The 14,780-nt window shown below is 34.1% G+C and overlaps 1 non-coding gene across 1 annotated transcript; it reads left to right on the forward strand.

Annotated features, from left to right (window-relative positions):
* The first annotated feature begins 900 nt into the window (after window positions 1-900).
* LOC114380665 lies at window positions 901-1,007 on the forward strand. The gene has a single exon (XR_003659838.1). It is a non-coding gene; the product is annotated as a small nucleolar RNA R71 (small nucleolar RNA).
* Window positions 1,008-14,780: the final 13,773 nt, after the last annotated feature.

Genomic DNA, 14,780 nt, shown 5'->3' on the forward strand with positions numbered 1-14,780 from the left:
GGTGCTACGGGTTGAGGTCCTTGACATTGCTTTCCCGACCTCAATGAAATGGCACTGACATTTTTGGGGTTTTGGACAGCTTGAGAAGGCAGCTTGTCAGAATTCTGGGACTGTTGTTGATTCAATTGAGTAGCTAATTGTCCCATCTGATTGGTTAAGCTCTGAATGGAGGCTCTGGTCTCTTGCTGAAACTGCATGTTCTGCATAGTCATTTGCCTCACAAGTTCTTCGAGGGAAGGTTGTGGAGGGGCCTCAACTGTTGGCTGTTTCTGGGGTTGTTGCTGTTGTTGGATTGGTGGAGGAATGTATGGTCTGCTTGGGCCAGCAGCATTTTGGAAGGAAGGAGCAGGCTGCTGTTGTTGTTGAGGGCTGGACCATCTGAGGTTAGGGTGATTCCTCCATCCAGGGTTGTATCTGTTGCTGGAAAGGTCATAATTGTTCTGCTGTGGTTGATTTTGCTGCTGAGGTTGAGGAGGTCTATTGTAAATATTTGCAGCATAAGCTTCAGGCTGCTCAATTGCTCCAGGATGCTGCATGGAAGGGCAAAGGTCTGTATGGTGGTCAGCAGAGGAGCACAAACCACAAACCCTTGTGACAGGTACAGATTTCTGATTCAAGGCCAGCTGGGTTACCAAGTTGACCAACGCATCCAGTTTGCCTTCAAGCTTCTTAGTTTCAGATGATGCAGATGGGTTTGTAGCTACCTCATGCACTCCTCTAATGACTATGGCATCATTTCTGGCACTAAACTGCTGGGAGTTGGAGGCCATCTTCTCAATTAAATTTCTGGCTTCAGCAGGAGTCATGTCTCCAAGGGCTCCACCACTGGCAGCATCTATCATACTTCTCTCCATATTACTGAGTCCTTCATAAAAATATTGGAGAAGAAGCTGTTCTGAAATCTGATGGTGGGGGCAACTTGCACATAGTTTCTTAAATCTCTCCCAGTACTCATACAGGCTCTCTCCACTGAGTTGTCTAATACCTGAGATATCCTTCCTAATGGCTGTGGTCCTGGAAGCAGGGAAATTTTTTTCTAAGAATACTCTCTTAAGGTCATCCCAGCTCGTGATGGACCTTGGAGCAAGGTAATACAGCCAGTCCTTTGCCACTCCCTCTAATGAATGAGGAAAAGCCTTCAGAAATATGTGATCCTCTTGGACATCTGGGGGTTTCATGGTAGAGCAGACAATGTGAAATTCTTTCAAATGTTTGTGCGGGTCTTCACCTGCAAGGCCATGAAACTTTGGAAGCAAATGAATCAGTCCAGTCTTAAGAACATATGGGACATCCTCATCAGGGTATTGGATGCACAAGCTTTCGTAGGTGAAATCAGGTGCAGCCATTTCCCTTAGAGTCCTCTCACGAGGTGGAGGTTGTGCCATGTTCTCAGAATGTGCAAAATCAGAATGCTCAGAATCAGAATGCTCAAAATTATAATGCTCAAGATCAGGATGTTCAAAATCACCAATAACAGAATGCACAGATTCACCAGTTATGGAATGCTCAGAATGATCAAAAGGTATAAAATGATGCCTAACTAATCTATGAAATGTCCTATCTATCTCAGGATCAAAGGGTTGTAAGTCAGATGGATTGCCTCTAGTCATACACTACATTCAGCATGCACACAACTAGTTGCCTTGTCATGTAAACAAAGGTGTAGGTTTGAACTACAGCTACCCTCAAATGATATCCAAATGACTTGAAATTTTGTGAGCAACCTTATAAAATGATGAGAAGATAGCACAAAAAATTTCAGACAAAAATTCAAAGTCTAACTATGAAAGCTAAAAATGGTAGGTTAAGAAAAATAAGTGAATAAAACTTGAAAAATAAAAAACTTTTGACAGAATCGGTTTTTTGGACGATGGAGACCTCAGCCAGCCTATAGCAGGCTGCCACGGCGTAGGAAATTTTTTTCTACCCCAAATGCATATATAATAATTGCGATTCTGATAACCGGAGCAAAAGTTATGGCCATTTGAAGTTTTGACAAACACAAAATTTGCTAGTTTTTTGGAACTTTCAAATCTGACCAAACTAAAGGCTCTAGCTATTTTCCCACAAAATATGGATTAAAAGAAGTTACCACAAAAAAATTCAGCCAAAAATAACAACCCTAGCTACTAAAACAAAAAATCCCAAATAATTCAGCATGGGTGGTCGCTAAAATCCGTCTCTAGCTGATTTCTACTACTACCCTGTTTTTCCGCAAGCTGATTTCTACTACTACTTTGTTTTCAAGCACAATCTTCACAGCAAAACACCCAAGACTGAAACAGGGACTTTGTTTGTATTTAGATTAATGCAAATCCAATTTAAAAGCAAGAGATAAGAATTTAAAATAGAAGATAGAAGATAAGGTAAAGAAAAGATAAGATATTTAAAGATAAAATTCGAAGATAAAAGATTGAAAGATCAAAATAGAAGATAAAGATAATAGATAAGATAAGATAAAAAAAATTTAAAGATAAGATATGATAAAATATTTAAATTGCGATAAAGATAACTACTTCTAAGAAATTCAAATAAATAAGATCTAAATCTACTAAATCTAAATACTTACTCCTAAAACCTAACAGTAAAAAATAAGGAATAACTACTTCTAAGGAAGACTGACAATGAAAATAAGGACTAAAATCTATATATTAAAATCGCTAAAACCTGACAAGTCTAATTAGCCTAGATATATGGATTCTGGATTTGTCTGTTATCAATACCAGTGAACTAATCAACACTAACACACATACTAACACAATACTAACAATTAAACATAAAACACGAAAGGATTAAACACACAACAATAGCTAGCTATTATGAACCTTTGGACACTGCTCCCCGGCAACGGCGCCAAATTTGATCGAGGCCGTACCCGAATCAAATAAACATGAAAATGCAGTAACTAGGAAGTGATCCTAGGTCGTTTCCCAACGAGCAGTGACAAGCCAAATGTTCATAATATACTTGCAGTAACAGTAACAGTAACGATGGGGGGGGTTTGGTTGTTTGGTAATTAAAGAGCAGAACAAATAAAATGGAATACGAAACTACTAATACTAAAAACGGGTTGTTTCCTCTGATTCAGAAGCCACTCTCTTATCCTGGGTTATGGAGAATTCGTCCCTAACAGTCAACCACTTAATCCAACCCTATTTCAATTTACTAAGCGAAAATCAACTTAGGGTTTTCAATACGTGATTAGGCACCACATACACCAGTTAGCCCTTCGTCCATTAAGCATGAACGCAAGTTAGGCTCAGAGGCAATTAATCGAACACGAAGCGTGCACTGATTAATATTCACGAAATTGGGATAACTGGTGAAGGGAAAACTGCCAAGAAACCACATTGCAAGCGAAACCTCAAAGAGAGTTGGGCTTCGTCCTCAAAAGGAACAACACCAGAAAATCTAGCCTTCCATTAATCAATAGAGAACGAAATTATAGATTGAAGAACGAAATTTTATTGCTAAAATGAAAAGTCAAAACTGGAATTGCAAAACAAAAAAGTGTCTAAGAAAAGCCTAAAACTAAAAACGAAAATAGGAGAGAGAAGAAGAGAGAGAGAGAGAGAGAGAGACTAAAACTAAAAACGAATAATCGAAGAGAGACCTAAACTAGAACCTTGGTGCTGTTATATAGTTTTTCAGTCCCAAAGCTTACAAATCTGTTTTAAATCCAGGCCCATAAATAAATTAAATTCAAATCTAGATAAGATAAGATAAGATCTAGATTAAATAATATCTAGATGAGAAATTCAAATCTAGATAAGATAAGATCTAGATTAAATAATATCTAGATGAGATCAAATCTAAATAATATCTAGATAAGATAAAGATAAGATAAGATCTAATTTTGTAGAATAAAATAGTCTGCCCTCTTCAAGTCCAAGCTCAATTCTGGATTCAAGCCCAAGCCCAATTCTGGATTCAAACCCAATGCTTCATTAATTCCTGAAATTAGATTAAAAACATCAAATTAGCTGAATGGGCCCAAATAATAAAACTGCCTAATAAATTTGACAATTAAGACTAATCAGTATTTAAAATGGGGCAAAAAGGGTTAAGAAATAGGAGAAAATGATGGCACATCAATAGCCATTCAAGGTGACCTCGATAGGAAAATAGTACTCTCGCAATGATAGCTTAGCTATTACCTGATTTTGTTTGACCTGCCTAAAAACATACAAAAAACAACACCAACAAACAGGCCGATCATAAAAAAAGTAAGAAACAAACATGCATAAACAACACCAAACATGCATGTATTAAAACAAAATAGCTGTGACCGTAAACAAATGTAAAGAAAAAAACAAAACCAGAAGAAATCAAACCAAAATGCACGACAACACGAACTCTCCACAAAATGGAAACTCCAACCAGCTGGAAAATTTAAACCCGATTTTGTTTGCCCTGGCTAAAAGCATACAAAAAAAAAACACCACCCAACAGGCCGGTCGTTAAAGAGGGTAACAAAAAAATATGCATAAACAACACAAAACATGCATGTATCAAAGCAAAACAGTTGTGATTGTAAAGAAATGTAAACACAAAAACAGAAATGCAAGAACTCAAACCAAAATGCACGACAATAGGAAATCAACACAAATTGGAAAGTTCGAGTTGTTGGAAAATTTAAACCTAAGAACCAAGAAAAGTCTAGGAAACACCAAATGCGTACAAAAATGGAAAGCCTGGGAGTAGTTTCAAAATCGAACTTTAAATAATGGAGGAACAAAAACCAAAAAGAAAGAAACCAAACCAAGGAAAGAAAAGCGTGAGAGAATGCGCAAAGACAGAGTATGAATTTCTTTGTTCTTGAATGATCAGGAATGCATGCAAAAGCTGGAGTAGTAGTTGAAGGAATGACCGCGAATGCATGCAGAAAGCGACAGCTGGAGCCAGAATCATATACCCAAAAACCAACAAACAGGGATTTTTTCCCTCGAATGTGTTTTATTTGTGTGTATTATTTAAGAAATGGATGTCTAATAATTTTAGTGTTGAAGGTGAAGCGGTCTTGGTGAAAGTTAGGAATGTTTGAATTTGTATTAATAGAGGTTATTACAATATTATTTTAAAAAATTCAGGGTATAATAATAATGATAGTATTTGAGGTTAAAGCATAACAACGGAGAAAAAAAAACCCGACTTAGAGTTTATTGATGATAACAATAATAATAATAATAGTAATAATGAATATAATAAAATAAAATAGAATTTGATGAAATGGTAACTTTTAATGAATAGGAAAAAAACATTTGTTAATTTGCATATTATTTTTTTAATAAAAATCGTTTAAGCAGCAATGCTTAATTTGAATTCAAGAATCTTCCTGTAAGAATATAAATTGTTGTGCTAATTGATAATCAAAAGAAGACAAATTCTTGTAAACTTTGAAGGCCCAATTTAAATATAGTTGTAACAATAGACTCCTATCATTTGTAAGGAAAATGATATCATGGTTTTTTTAAGAAAATTTAAATCCAGATTAGCAATATAATAATCAGACATGGTAAATTTAAATAATGTGGTAAACATGTTATACTAAAATGGAGATTGTTTTTTTTTTGAAATATTGATAAAATAATTTTGATTTTTTGTTTGGAAAAAAATAACAGTTAACACAAATGCAGTAAAATATTATCTATTCTTTCATATAAAATTTCTATAAAAACAAACTATGGTAACCATATTTTACTTCCATAATTCATACTAATATTAATCATTTACTATATCTATGCTAAGTCATGAATAACATTATAAATTCCATGATAAATATTTGCAGCAAAAAAAAATGACACTATCAATATAATTAGAAAGCACGGTTTTGGGAAAATATAATAAATGCATTATATATATTGAATGACAAAATAAAAACTATAACTCCAACTATATATATTCAAACATCTACAATTGATATAATTAACAATATGACATGTATCATTATACATTTAAAATGTAAAGCCACAAAAAATTGTTTTAAAAATGGAAACAAAAATTGGGAAGAAATGCATATAAATTGTGTCGAAAACAATGTATGAAGAATAGTCTTGCAGGGAAAAAAGTCTGAAAAAAATGGTGAGCAAATAATAATCATAATAGTATTTCTGATGTACAGCAAAAACCATAATCGACGAAACCAAAGCTGAACAGGAAAAACGAAAACCAGAGAATAATAGCTGAAAACATAAATGTCAAACAAAATCCCCACAGCAAAAACCAAATCGACAAAACAAAAGCTGAACAGGAAAAACCAAAAGTGGAGAATAATAGTTGAAAACAAAAATGGCAACTTTTAACTAAAACCCAACGCTTAGATGAAAACAAAATGAAGAAGAAACAGAGCCAACGCAGCAACACACGACACCTGTAACCAATTTAACCAAAAGAAGACACTTGCAACACTAAGTGGAGCAACCAACAGGTTGCAAGTGGGATGTGGAAATGTGCAAAAAACCAATAAAATGGACAAATGATAACCAAGCTTAATCAACATATAAATAACAGATATTTGAGTAACAAAATTAATAAAAACATAAAAGAAATAAACAAAAAAGAGGTTGTGTCCATGGTGTCTGCGCATTATCTTCAGTGGGAAAGGTCCTCATCATCCCATATAACTTCCTTTCTAAATACAACTTCCCATACATGTTCGTCAAATCTGAAGAAGAATATTACCTCATCTCCATGCATTAAATTATTTTCAGAGAGATATTGGAACCATGGCTGGGCAACAGATGGGACACCATCGTGCATGGTGATTTTCCATTGTTGACGTTTGCCATAGCCTCTCTAAACAGGAACAATTTTTTGTGATCCAAACAAAAACTGAAAGCTGTTGGTGGAAGGACCTGCATTGAAAAAAAAATAGTGAGCATATGACTGAATGTTTTTCCTGTATTGTATTTACAGTACTTAGGGTAATTTAAATTTGACCAATATTAAGACAAAAATTAAATAATAGAATAGGTTTGTTGTCATAAAGAAAAGTGGGGTGAGAAAAATAACAACATGTGGCCAGCGTTAAACCAAAATAAAACTAAATAATTTAATAGCATGAACATAATTGGGTGGCTAGCAAATAATTACCAAAGGAAGACTCTGTTGCATCATGTGTTCGGTGACATCGACTGTAAAGATGTGTCTTTTGGTTGTCAGAACCGACCTTGGACGACGTTGGCCAAAGATAGATCCAATGACATCCACCTCGAAGGTGGTATTTTTGTCACCACTAAAAAACCGTAGGATGACACTGTCGTCAATTTCGTGAGTTCTTCTAAACTCTTTGAGGCCATAAAAAAAAAGTATCGGCTACCATATCTGCGAAGCCTAATAAAATGTGTGGTTCCATTATGCTGAAACAAAACATACGTCGGATAATATGGCCTCCACTGTCTATGGTAAGACAGTGGAACCTCAATGATGTTCTGCAGGGAAACATGTTAACATTAATTAAAAAAATTTTGTTACATATGAAATAAGACAATAGGGTAAATGGTTGAATGCTGACCTTGGAAACACAGAATGCAGCCGAAAACCGTATTGTCGTCAACCAGTTTGATCGGTCCTATAGCACAAAAATTAATTAAATTTGTCATAGAACAAAACATGGAATAATTAATCAAAAACTGGATAGGAAAAAATTAAGCACAAATAGTACACATAAGAAAATATCAAAGTAAAAGCGAGGTTGTTTGTATTGTGTATATTAGGGCAGACAATATTGAATGACCTGTATTACAGAATTTCTATGACCCTGAATTTTTAATGTAGAAAAGCTTTTGTTCTGAAATTAGTATTATAAGTTATAAAACTTGGAGAGTGATTTATATATTGATGCAATCCTCCCTAGGAAGGGACCAATCACTAGAACCATGAGCAAGAGGCTCCAAGAAGATTGGGCTAGAGCTGTTGAAAAAGGCCCTAGGGTTCTCATGAACCTTAGGGTAGATTTCTGAGCCCATGGGCCAAGGTTGGGTTCATTTATCTTTGTACATATTAGACTAGGATGTCATTATATTTGGTCCTTGTATTTAGGGCTCCATATTGTAGGTAGGGTACCTTAGAAATATAGGATTTTTTAGCCCTTGTATTTTTGGGCACCTAGACTAGTTTTTGTATTAGGGGTAGTTTTGTAATTTCACATGCACTAAGTGGATATTTGATGTGTGTGGTTGGAAATAAATTTAATTGAATTGGTAGAAGCCCAATCCAATTAAATTTTAGAGGGGGAGGTGAGCATTTGCTTACTACACCCCATTGCCACATCATATAGTCACACTTTGTGCATGTCCTTCATGCTTTTCATGCCTCATGACACCTAAGCACACTTAGTGGAGAATCTTGGAATTGATCTTGGATTAGTGGGCTGAACCATAACTAAAATTCACTAATCATAATTAGTGAAATTTTGGCTCCAAAGTTTGGCTCCACAAATTTAATTTCAAATTCAAGTGAAATTTGAATTTCCCTCCAATTTTGTGTGACACTTAGGCTATAAATAGAGGTCATGTGTGTGCATTTTTTTGAACTTTGATCATTTTGAATATTAACTTCAGATTTCAGAGCTCTTTTTGAGCACAAAATTTCGTGCTCTTCTCTCCCTCTCCCTTCATTCATCTCCTTCTTCCTCCAAGCTCTTATCCATGGCCTCCTATGGTGGTGAGCTTCTTCTAGACTCATCTTCTCCTTGAAGTGGCGTCTCCTCTCTCTCTTCCTTCTCCATTCCGCTGCCATTTATCTTCCAAGAAGCAAAGGAATCCATTGATGAAGAAGATCCTAGGCTTACAAGCTCTAATGGAGCTTGCATCATATATGACCTCTAACAGACAACAACCCTTGAATATGGATCGTTAATTCCAAAAAACCTAAAGTTGTCAGAATATTCAACATGCATGAGGGAGTACTAAAAATTAGGATCAATATATGGAAACATCTTGCAATTTAATACGAAGCAACATAAGAGATAAGGAAAAAAAGTGATCTTTTTCTGGTGTAGCAGTCAAAATAGGAATTAAATTTGGGAGTCAAAATGGGTAATGTTAATCAACAAAAATATATGTATGCATGCACTCAAAATGTCATCTATAATAGATAATAGGCTCTTAATCCATGTATAGAATAAAAGAGGACAAAAAAAAACCTTGCTTGTAGCCGAGGATGAATGTGAAGCCATGCTTGTCTCGGTTGAGTTGAAATGGGAGTCAGACCAGGGATTAGTGCTATACCTTGGTTAAAATATTGACCAACTCGTCTAAAGTTCTTCTGGATGATAAATACAAATGAGTAAAAACGAATTGGGTGGATGTGTAGAAGCGGAATGGTTTTTGAAGAAGAAGTGGGAGACTCACTGACTAACTGGTTTGTGCCTTCGAGGATTGTATGTGAAGAGTCACATATGCAACTATTTGTAAGGTTTTTACGCCTTCGAGGTTTTTATGCGTATGTTTTCTACGGAATGTTTTGTGCGTTTGAGGATTGTATGTGAAGAGTCACATATTATAATAATAATAATAATTATAAATATATGAGATGATTTTTTTGTAAATTTAATGCGCATGAGAATATATAATAGAAATTGCTATTATTGAATAATAGTCTGTTTTGGTTGATAGATCAGGTAACAACTCTTTTTTGTCCTTTTTTTTTCCAAAATCAGAAAAATAAAAAATAGTCATTTTTTTAAAAAAAAAAGCTTACAAAAATTGGAATAAATAGAGGTTACAAAGTTTTTTTTCTTAGACATTTAGTTCTAGTTGGAATGAATTAATTGGTTACATATTAATTAAAGTTATTAAATATATCATCAATTAACTTTGAAATAAATGTATAAAAAAGAAAAAACTAAGAAATTGTTGTTCCAAATTTGGATTTAGACAATTAGAATCATAGATAAACGATTAATATAATATAATAATTACAATAATATAGGTATATAGTGTTTTGACAAAATAGATATAACTGTATGGCAAGGAAAGAAAAGGAAAAATTGTTTTTGCATATTTCGATCAAGACAATTAGGATAATAGAAAAGCGATTAATATAAGGTTATAATAACAATTACAGAAGTATACACCATTTTGCTCAAACAGCAGAACAAAATAATAACAATATCCAAACCAGTATAGGCAAAATTTGCCAAAATAAGCATTTTATTAACGTGATAACAATTGAATGCTATTATAGACTGCAATATAAATGAGTGCTTGATTTGCTGTCCGAGACAATTTGAAAAAACACAACTTACCATTTGACTATGCTGTCTTAGCAAAAGAAGTTATATTTGGTGATGGTGCAAAGAAATAGAGGCTTAAATAACTAAATGCAGAGGACAAAAGATTAGAATTGAGTTAAGTATCTAACAAAGTTGTTAATATAATTGAATAAAATGTGAAAAAACCAGTACAACAAGATGGCTAATCTGTGATGCTAATCAAGCTTAACATAACATGGAAATTACACGGTCTGTAAAACATAAGCAGTCAAATAGGCATGAAATAAACATGAAATGACTGCAGCATGTAATGTCTAAGATAAAACTATGGTGATGCGACAATCAGTTGTTTTATTCTAGAATATCTTTTATAATTTGTTTCAATTAAATGACAGCAGAGACGAAAAACATGGATAGGCACCAGAATATAGTAAAAATTAGAGAATGTCGAAGCTTCATAAAATGAAAACATCTGCAGGCAGGAAAGGATAGCCAGAAAGAACTTAAATGAAAGGCATTAATAATGTCAACTATTCAGACATGATATATATTTCAAAAAGCTGTATAAGCACCAAATTAACAGTCATATTAAGCTGCATTGTATTGGACAATGATGAAGAGGATGCAGCAGATGACTTTGTTATCGGGGATCAGTTGTATTCCCCTGGTTTCCAATTTTCTTGCCACCTAGACTTTTTCCTTTTGCAAACCATAAATAAAATTTGAGCTAATGTTTAAAATTAAAAAGATTAAACATTTATAATATATCTAATGTTCAAAGTCAAATAAGTTAATAAGAAAGAGACCATGCAGTTGAAAAAATGTTTATAAAACACAGAATGATAGAGAAATGAAAGCACATAAACTAAATCTAGTAGTCCCAATTCTTTCTCCGGCAGATGACAATTTCCCATATTTTGTCAATGCTCCTGCAATAGAAGGACACTTCATCACCGTGGGAGAAATTATTATCTGCAAGGAATTGATACCATGGTTGTACAACATATCTACGCCCAACTCCACCGTCAACCACCACGACATTCCACTGTAATGGAGGTCCAAATCTCCAAAGAATAGTCATGTGTTGACCACAGGCATTTACATGCGGCATGACACAATTAGGGAGCCTCTGCATGGGAAAAAAATAGCATGATATATAAACATGAATTAATAAGCAACATTAAAAAGGTTTTCATTGTTACCAATGGTCCTGGTGCACCAAGCATCGATTGTGTGATTTCAACTGTCCAAATATATTGTCTTGACATAAGTTGTGGCTTCCCACAAGTCTGGCATTCCAGTGAGGAAATGAAATAAAGATCAAAGATGGATTTGTTGTTGCATGCCAAGAATTTAATGATCACAAATTCAAAAATTGATAAATATTTTCTGAATTCGTCCAGACCTTCCGCAAAGTAGACTTTTCCATGATGCTGCCTTAGCCTGATTTGGTATGTTATTCCGTCATATCTAAAAGTAACTAACTCAGGGTAATCTGGTGCCCATTGTCGGTGGTAAAAAGACAGAACTTCTATCATGTCCTACAAAAAAATCATAGCAAGAAAGCAAATATGAAACTGAATAAAGAATAAAAACAATTGGTATGTAACATTACCATATCATTGCGGAATACTGTAGTGAATTGTAGGATTAATGGTTCTGTGTGAATTTGATATTGAATCTGCAGTAAGAGGAAATGCAAAAATATAAATCAAGTATGGTATTGAAATAGTAAAATTTAAAATATGTGGAGAATGACAACAACATAATTAAATGAATCAATGTATCATCGAATGACTAAAATGAAAAACTTCCAAACTAAACAAATATAAAAGTTATGCAGCATTCTGATTGGTGTAAATGTGGTTATAATCTTTTGGATCAAACTTTCAAGGTAATACTCATGCCTAACTTAACAGCTCACATTAAGTCTATTTTGGAATTAAACATTGAGATGAAAATAGGCTGCTGACATAAAGTATCTTTCCAATGGAATCTGGATTAACAATCAAAATAAAAAAGCCATGGCCAAGTTTTCAGATTGTTTCAGTTGGCCAGAAAGCAAACAAATATTATTGAATATGAGAGACCAATATAGGTCGAAATTTCGAATTGTAGCAGTATTATTCCCTATCCAGACACAATTGAGGTAAAGAATAATGGTAAAAAAAGGATTTGTAACGTGATAAGACACTCAAAGTCATGAAAAAACAGAACAAATAACAATTTCCTAACATGTTATATATGGTTTTTTTTTAAAATAGTTATGAAGCTGATTGGAGAATCATGTGCTACATTCTTCTCGTTATGGCCATGATTGATGTTAATTGGAAAATTTGTGTCATGGGATTGGCTCACTGCACTCTTTTCCTTTTAAATTATGGATGTGCTAAGTTAGTCATGGAATCTGTGATGCGTTTGTAGCCTACGGGTATCTGGCTATAACACAACCAAAACATACACCGAATGACATAAGCTAAGCCAGAATTGGGGAAAAAAGGAAACAACTAAACATGCATAGATATTAGGAAACATTCGACCCATCATCATCATTGCTCTGTCAAATACCAAATCCATGTTGAAACAACAATCCCTGCAAAACACATAGTGCATGCACGAAACAAAGCCTGAAAAGGCAAAACCAAAACAGCAAAAATAAACTACATTGCTTGCCAAACACAGCATGCATGGATGAAACAAAATCCCGATAGCAAAAACCATAATCGACGAAACAAAAGTTGAACAGGAAAAACCAAAAACGGACAATAATAATAGCTGAAAACAAAAATCTCAACTTTAACTATATAAGCATAAAGGAAAACACAAAACACAGAACTGATATGGAAAACAACAAACTAAGATGGAAAACAAAAAAAAAAAGAAGGAAAGAAATAGAGAAAACAAAATGAAGAAGAAACAAAGGCAACAAAGAAAGAAAAAAACAAAACACAATGAAGAAGAAAGAAAACAGAATGGACCGGCAATCCAGCATCACATGACACCTGGAAGCAATTTAAGAAAAAAAAGATACGTCCACCAATACGTAGAGCAACCAACAACCTAGTTGCTTTGACATTGACCTTGCTTGTAGCTGTTGATGAATCAGAACTGCTACTTGTATTCGTTAAGTCAGCGGATGATTCTGAAGCCAGTCTCTGAGCAGTTTTACTATTTTTTCTTCAAGGAATGAAAACTGAATATCTGTTGAGTGTTGAAGAAGTGCTTTGTGGAGAATAAATGTTGAATTGACATAGTGGTTGGTGAAAATGTATAAGTCCCGCAATACGAATGAATTTAAGGATTGTCGAGCATTCAATGCAGCATGGGAAAATTGGATATGGAGAGTCATATCAATCATTGTGAATGTATCTGTGGTAGTGTAGACAGCCAAAGTATTTTTTTTTGTTGACTCAATGTCCAGAAGCAACATTGATATTTATAAAAATGCAGGAAAACAAATATATGAACAAAAAAAATCACGATATATTTAATATGACAGGTGTTACCAAAGTAATTATATTATGTATAATAAATATATTATTTCAGAAAGTCAATTTTGTGGTGTGAGGCAAAGCTTTTGTAACCAAACTATATGAGTTTTAACTATACATATATGCATATTAATATGTGACATGCTATCGATTCTAATTTTTTATTTGATTAAACGCAGTAATGAAAATTGGGTGTTAGTAAAAAAATGGTAAACTAATAAATGTTGATTAAAATTAACAAACTTCATGAGTTTTTTCGTTCCTTTCGCGTTTGCCTGTATGATTAAGAATAAAAAACTTAGATAAAAAAATGTTGCAACTCTTTTCTGCACCAACCATCTAGGAGTTGTCATTTAATTGTTGCAATTCTTCTCTATCAGCTGTGACTGTTCGCCACTCTACTCTGCACCAAGCATCGAGGAGTCGCCATTTAATCGGGGCAACACTTCTCTATCAGTTGCGACTGTTCGCCACTCTATTCTACATTAACCATCGAGGAGTGGCCATTTAATTGGCGCAAGATTTCTCTATCAGTTGTGGCATATATATATATATATATATATATATATATATATATATATATATATATATATATACCACATTGCTTTTTAAACTCCCTTGTATCTTAAATAAACATACAAACCTGAGCACTTCCAGATCCAACTCAACTATTGTAACTTTTTTCCTGCGATTCCTCCTTCTAATCTTTGTTATATCTATTTTCCTCTAATTGCTTGGTTGCTTACTATTTTTATTTCATTCCTGTTGCAGTCATCCAATTGTTTAGCCATCATCAGATTCACTGCACCATTTCATGTTCAAAAGGTTAGGATTCGCACTGACAAACATCATTTAGTTAACATAATTTTTCATTCTTTTATTGTCTACTTCTGTTGACTGCTTTTCAATGTAGAACCTTCTGCAAGTCCCATTCTCTTTTCATAGGCAATGGTTGTACAGATACCCAAAGTATGTTTTATTCCACTATGATGGCAACAAATATTTCATTCGAGTAAGGAGGCACGGTGGCAAATGTTTTTTTGCTGATGGCCTAAAGGAATACAGAAGGGCAC

This window comes from Glycine soja, chromosome 12, assembly GCF_004193775.1.
Source record: "Glycine soja cultivar W05 chromosome 12, ASM419377v2, whole genome shotgun sequence".
Lineage (NCBI taxonomy): Eukaryota > Viridiplantae > Streptophyta > Magnoliopsida > Fabales > Fabaceae > Glycine > Glycine soja.